Source organism: Orbicella faveolata, unplaced genomic scaffold (genome assembly GCF_042242905.1).
Source record: "Orbicella faveolata isolate gen_17 unplaced genomic scaffold, um_ofav_v1 contig_14, whole genome shotgun sequence".
NCBI classification, from domain to species: Eukaryota; Metazoa; Cnidaria; class Anthozoa; order Scleractinia; family Merulinidae; genus Orbicella; species Orbicella faveolata.
Genome location: NW_028301541.1, coordinates 13,258,105 through 13,265,000, shown reverse-complemented (window position 1 = coordinate 13,265,000; position 6,896 = coordinate 13,258,105). Strand labels below are relative to the sequence as shown.

The 6,896-nt window shown below is 37.4% G+C and overlaps 1 protein-coding gene across 1 annotated transcript in view; it reads right to left on the bottom strand.

Moving 5' to 3' along the window:
• Positions 1–1,982, bottom strand: part of LOC110066646 (gamma-aminobutyric acid receptor subunit beta-4-like) — a 19,515-nt gene extending 17,533 nt beyond the window's left edge. Inside the window, exon 1 of the mRNA XM_089287527.1 lies at positions 1,469–1,982. The gene's annotated coding sequence lies outside the window, so the exon portion shown is untranslated. The remainder of the gene's footprint in view (positions 1–1,468) is intronic.
• Positions 1,983–6,896: the final 4,914 nt, after the last annotated feature.

Sequence of the window (6,896 nt, the reverse complement as noted above, 5' to 3'; positions counted from 1 at the left end):
AAAGAGATGCTGAGATGATGATGTAGTAGAGACTGGTAAAGTGAAGAGAAGCTTTGTAACACTACTTAATTGAGCGTGATATGCATTTTCAGAAATTGTACATTAATTCATGTTAAATCAAAAGCTGACTAGGAATTGATTACAAAAAGAAAATTAGAAAACAATAAATTTTACTAACAACTTTGTTGACACGGTCACTTCAATTTAATTTCCATACATCACTTTCTCGTTAGTTAAAGAAATAGATTAGACCTTCTTAAATTAAGTTTTCTTACGCAACTCGTTAAGAAAATGTTTTTATCTTTTGATAAGTTTTTTTGTATCAAAAAAATCTTGTTGGTTTTAATTTAAGAATTTCTGCAAAAAACGAGATCATGGCAATTCATATATTTCAACAACAAGAACAAAAAACCCAGCCCGAAATGTATAGGGTTGCTTTCAATGTTTAAAGTTCTGATAATTTGGCGGTACATCAAGACGATGTTCCCAAATTGATGAATTTTTTTAATCTCATCACCTGTCTTTTTCAAAGAGTGCTGATATTGTAAAGAGAAATGACATGTTGATCACCCTTTAAAAATTTAAAACTTCAAATGTCGCTCGTACCGTTTTACTGTTAATTATTTTCACTCAGTTGCTGCTTCAGTTAGGTCATCTTTTTGTCAACTTAGGCAGCAGGAAAGATAATGAAAAACATTTCTGCATTTAGTTACGTACTTCTGAGTAAATTATTAAAATTAACAGAAATATAAATAGCGTACAAAACGCGTTATTTCAGTCTTCCATATTCGAGTAAGAAAGAATAAATCAAAATGTTTCTCAACGACTTTGAAAATGCCAAAAAAAAACAATACAAATTTCGACGATGTAGTTTTTCTTTAAATAGTAACATCTTGAATTTAAAATGCTTAATTCAAAATATGAACAGAACGTTTGCAAATAATTAAATGGAGCTCTTGAGAGCGACTCGTATCATTCCTACTCTATTTTGTTTATTACTCTCTTGAAGTAGGTAAATGTTAAATATATTCTAGAAATTCTAAACTGTATTGAATTTGCAGTAGTGACATTTACCGACAAGGACATTAGCTCTAGCTTTTTTTCTAATTTTTCCTTCATTTAGGGATTATCAAACTTACTGTTGACCGGCTTTGAACATTTGCCATGTTATTTAAATTTTTCATCATTTCTAACCCATCACATCTTCACATGCTTGTAGTGTATTAGGTATCACGGTAGCTGTCTCATGCAGGTATTCTCTGTAATTTTTGTACCGCGTTGAAAATACCTGCTCGAGAAAAAAAAAAATCAATTTGGAAGAGAATGTATGTTTCCTTATCACAAAATCGTTGAATTCGATATGCAAAAAAACGAGGTTTAACTCCGTAGAATAACATATTTGCAACCTTCGGCCTTTATCCATTAATTTTAGTCGAATTTAGGTTTCTTTATGGCATAAGTTCCATACCTGGTTATTCCCAGATGGTTGTGGCCGAAGCTCGTGCTAGACCTTATTCACCGGTAAATACGTAAATATCAACCCTCTGTTCCCAAGCAGGTGGCCTGTAGCACTGCTCATCGTGTATTCATGCCGGATAACAGTAACCAAAACGTTTTATCGCAAGAAGTCAAATGACAAACTAGTCGAGAGTTAATAGACCTGGTTGTCAAAAAAATATCCGGGACCACAGTTACGACCGCGGCTGAAAACAGAAAAAAACCCTAGAGACATTAAGGGTAACCATTTTCATGTTCTTTAAATACAATATAAACAAATGTATTAGCTTTAAGTGAAATTCTGTCTCTCTGACAATAACAAGACTTTATCCTTCCAAAGCCCGAATTTTTGATTTTCTGTAAAATTTCTAAATCTGACAGTTTTGGTCCGGCGATGATTCTTTGACCGTGCAAGGGACAAGTTTTGGTTTTTCAACGTCTTGTGCTACCATAATTCTTATCTTCAGGCAACGATAAGCTCTAACTGTCTTAATTGAATCCTACAGTGATGTTATTAATAATTTAACTATTATGATTTCTTCTCGAATCACCTTCTACTTCCTCTGCTAAATAATGCAGCCGAAATGTGCCCGCTTCAAGATTTTGTAAGCTGAATTATTAAGCTAATGCCAAGTTGAAACATATCAGAAAAATTGCCATTTCTTAGCCGCAAGAGTGTGGCATTACTAAAAATACCAGGAACAGACAGCTTGAAATGCATCAAAATTTTGGCGAACATTTTAAACAACTACAGTGAGAGAAAAATCAAGTTACCTTATTGTCTAAAAATTAATGCATGAGGATAAGCTTGGGAGCGATTTGACCGCAAAATAATTTGTAGCGGCGAAAAATGTTAGGGATCGGTAAATTTAAGCTTGGAATACGGCAGAAGGCACGATTGTGAAAGTATTATTGACTGGGTTACATTGTTCGATCCTTAAGAGCGACTGAATTACGACTCCACGCTAAGTTTGCTAAGTGAGTTGCCGGAGGCGAGGCCAGGAGCCATTTTCGCCACTGAGAATTAAGTGCTAACACTACCTCCCGTGTATCAAAACTGCAGGGAAGGGCACTTCTCAATGCCCGGCGGCGAAATGTGCGATAACAATCTCAACAGTCAATCATTTTAAGCCGTAGTCAACATTCAACTTTTCCCTACTGGCATTTCACTTCAAAAGGCGAGACAACACTCAACAAGTTGAGAGAATTTGAATCTTTATCATAGCTTAAGTTAATTTTGGTGATCAGCTCATTTGTCCTCAAAACGTGCTCCGCTATTTTTTTAAGGAGAAGTGCAATTCCAATCAACATTAAAACTGAATGTTTTAGTTACATGCACAGCACGATGGCGCTCATTTCCGCTTAATTCCTGAAGTCGGCTAATGACAGTTTGCAGCATTTTTTCCAACAAATGGCCAATGATTGCTGAGTACGTTTTGGTCATGATCACTTTCATAATGCAAAAGGCTACCATATCAACAGTATAACCCTTTAAAACACCCTTAAATTACCTTTAAAAATAACTAAACAACGAGTCCAGTAACTTCCATCTTTATTATAGAAATGTAGTCAGCATTTTTAAATACACCACCCCATTTTTTCGAAAATTTAAGTTTACCTTGAGTCCGCTCCCACAATTGTTTTTTTTTTAAACTTTACAAAAAGCTGAATCCTGACATGTGTTGGGCATTTGTTTGATGCCTTCAATGTAGTGTTTGCTGAAGACGAAAGGTAGTATTGATCGATCAAAGTTCTGTGAACAATGCTGTAAACTAATGTCAGTCACCTTAAAACCAAACCGACATAATGCCAAAACTATCAGTTTCTTTTGAGAAATCGGGCTGAGCAAGTTCTTAAACAAGTTCTTTATCGCCGCCTAAAACAGTTGTTTCTGTACATGGTCATGTGTGTATCCACTAATTTTTTTTAAGCAGTGAATCATTGACCCTAGTAGGTCTAACCTTCTCGCTGTAACGTTTACTCCAAAACAACGGGCATGAAACATTTCTCTGTGGCCAACCGCAGTTTTGGTCCTGTGCGCATGCACACTAACGACACAGCAGGTTTACACTACTGGTGAACCACAAAGCACACAATAGAGCTTTGCTTTGAATGACACGTGACATCGTCTCAGTGCAGATGTCTTCTATTATACACAGATGAAACTAAGAGAAGAGTAGATGGTAGACCTTTTAGATCACTACAAAACAAGCATGCTACATGAAATTTTTTTGCATCGTCTTTTCATCTTAGTTAGCTTCAATTGAAGGTCAAGGACGCGTCTTACATTGACTGGAAACTATTTTCCTTCTATTGGTCGGTTAAACACTTCAATATTACTCTCTCTGTTTAATTTTAAACACTATTAGCTATTGTGAAGGTGAATTAATCAACATGACACGAGCGTGGGACAAAGAAAAATTCTGAGTCCCCGACAGGAATCGAACCCATGACCTCCCGAACACCGGGCGGGCGCTCTATCCACTGAGCTACGAGAACTCATGGAGAGCAAGGTCATTTAACTGAGTTCATATATGATGTATTATGTCATCTCTAGTCGCATCTTTAATCTTTTTCATTTCACTCTATATCTCATTTGTATCCGGCTTTTGATCGTTCTAAAGATGATGTACGGTAATCGGAACATATTTCTCTCACATGGAATACGTTGCTTCACACAAGAACATTTAGTTTCCAAATGTCCAGCAAACGAGGTCAGAAGATGGTCGGGAGGTCTTCAACATAGAGATCTGTTGAACGGCATTGTAAGGGTTACCAATAAGTTTTAGCATAAGAGTTTCCTCTATGATCGTGTCTGTTTGCGAAACGCGGCTATAAAATAACGTACTTTGGGTTTAGACAGCTTTTAGGGTTTTTTATGACTTATTAAAAATCGTCAGAGGACTAGAGGAAGTTGTAGCCGCGATCGGGTTTTAGTCCATGGGCCAGGGCAGGTTCTCGGTACCACTCGGGGGGAGAAAATGTGAGTGATATCTGATGAAAGCTTGTATGAAGGACTTTTCAAATTTACATGATAGCAATTGTGAAAGAGTAGCTTTCAGTATTTTTTACGTACTTCTTTTTTTCAAAAATATTGCTGTGACATGGAAACGAGGCTCACATTGAAACAGTTATTTTAAATGCGTTCTTTATTTATAATATTAATAAATTACTACATTGTACAGTAAACAGCTTTTCTTAACATTTTTGGTTAAAAACTAAAATTTATAAGTTGATTTGAGAAAGAAAAACTTAAATGAAACCATGCAGCTCAAACTCTAAAAGCATCATGGGTAACGTCTAAGATGACGGTCTCGCTGCATGGTAAATACTTCAAAGTTCTTGCCAAATTTTCGCAGTTTGGACGCTTTTTATCAAGTAATATAGAAAAACAGGGAACACTTAGTATTTTTATGCTCACTGAATAAAATACTTACAAACATTCAACAGTCTCTCTTCGACTCAAGGAAACTTGACTGTCATATACAGTTTCAATTGTTGTTTTATTCCTGGACCAAAATAAACGACCAGCTTTTAAAACATGTATTATTCACTGCTCATATGATAAAAGTCGGCTAATAAGTCCTATTTTAAAAAAAAGATCTCTACTCTTTGAAATATTTATTGAAGGCGGCTACAATTAAAAGTCATGGGCCATTGCTTTATTCATTGGCAGAGAATACCAAGGAAGGAGAAATTCCCCAAGTCATATATCACAGGAAATGCCGAAGTCTTTTTAGCATGAAGCGAGATTACTTGGAGAGCATTTTCCATACAACGGCCGCGAAACAGATTTCGAATTTTAATTTGGAAAGCGAACGGCAAAGATCTCGTCGGCAAGAGCCAAGCACGAGCAGAACTTGCTCGAAAATGTACACGTTTTGCGAAAATAAGACTGCATGTACAAGAACACGCGATCCCCGCCTTTGACTCAGTAGGTTGACTTGTATTTAGATGCTTTAGAAAAGCTGCTATTGCTGCGGGTGATAGTAGGCTTATTGGCCTTGCCTGTCGTGATTTGGTAGCAGCTGAAGCGTGTTACCATGGTCGGTGCCTTTGAGACTGTACCTGACCAGAGAAACCCAGCAACTACACTGACTTAAAAACAGTGAACCGGACGCGGATGAAAACCAATTTTTTTGATATAGAGTCTCAAGCTTATGACAGACTGTCTGAGTTTATTTGATCAGATTGTTAAATCCCAGGCTTATTTAGATGGTTGATCTGAGAGAGAAGCAGTAATCTCCATGCGATCAATGGGCGCTACTGAAATATCCGAATCAACGAAAAAAACATTTTCTGAAGAAAGTTAGAAAACGATTTTGACGACTTGTTACAATTTGAAGATCTCCCGAACAATAATAAAGTTTTTGTTCTTTCCAAAAAATTTTCAAATGCTCAGCTGGTCAGAGAGATAGTAACTTTATCTCAGCAATTCGACAACAGGGCTGACTCCATCTTAAGTCAAGGAAAATAGCAAGTTGGACTGTACATCTGTAATGTAGTTCTTTCAAATAATACTGAAATGGCATGGCCACCGAAATCTTCTGAACTATGTGAGAATGCGATCAATCTCCCAGCAGAACTAGATGCCTTTCTATATACTCTTCTAACTAGCAACTCAGAAATCCCAACGGAATATCCTCATCGCCACCGGTGCCTTGTTGGCAACTCTTTAGGGCAAGACATTATATACGGGATAACTGGAGGAAAACCTTCCAAGCAAATGCTAATATCATACGCAGTAAAAACTTTGCAAACTGCAATGTTGAACTTATACAGATGTTAAGCCGATGTGGGCATGGGATTGCCTATACGCAAATTGAGGAAATACTGAAACACAGCACTTTGCCTACAAAAAAATGGCCTTTACGCCTGATAATGATGTTCCTTTGCCGAAAAATATTCAGGCAACGGTTGCGTGGGATAATATTGATAGAATAGAAGAGACGCATTATGGAGCAGGAACATCTCATCGAGTAAATGTTATTGCTGTCCAAGCCAGGCATTTTGGTCCCGGAACCTCCTTCCGCCCCCTGAAACTGAGCAAGAGGAAACATTGATCCTCCAGTAATTTCGCTTGTACCTCCATATAACGGTGGTGATTGCACGACACCAAGAAGACATGAAATTGATGATGTCGATGCTCGACGGAATCTGGATCAATCCCTTTAAGGGAAAAAGGCAAGACCCAGTTGTCTATCGACCGGCAACCTCGCAACTCCTGAGATAGAGAATGAACTGCATGCTTCCGGCAGAGGCTTTCGGAGAGACGGCTTATAAGACATTTTGTCATGACAGGCTTGAGTCTGACCAACGTAAGGTGAAATTCTGCGACAAAATTACAAACCTCAAAGCTTAAACAGGAAGATGAAAGAACAAATAGGGTCAAGCAAGGA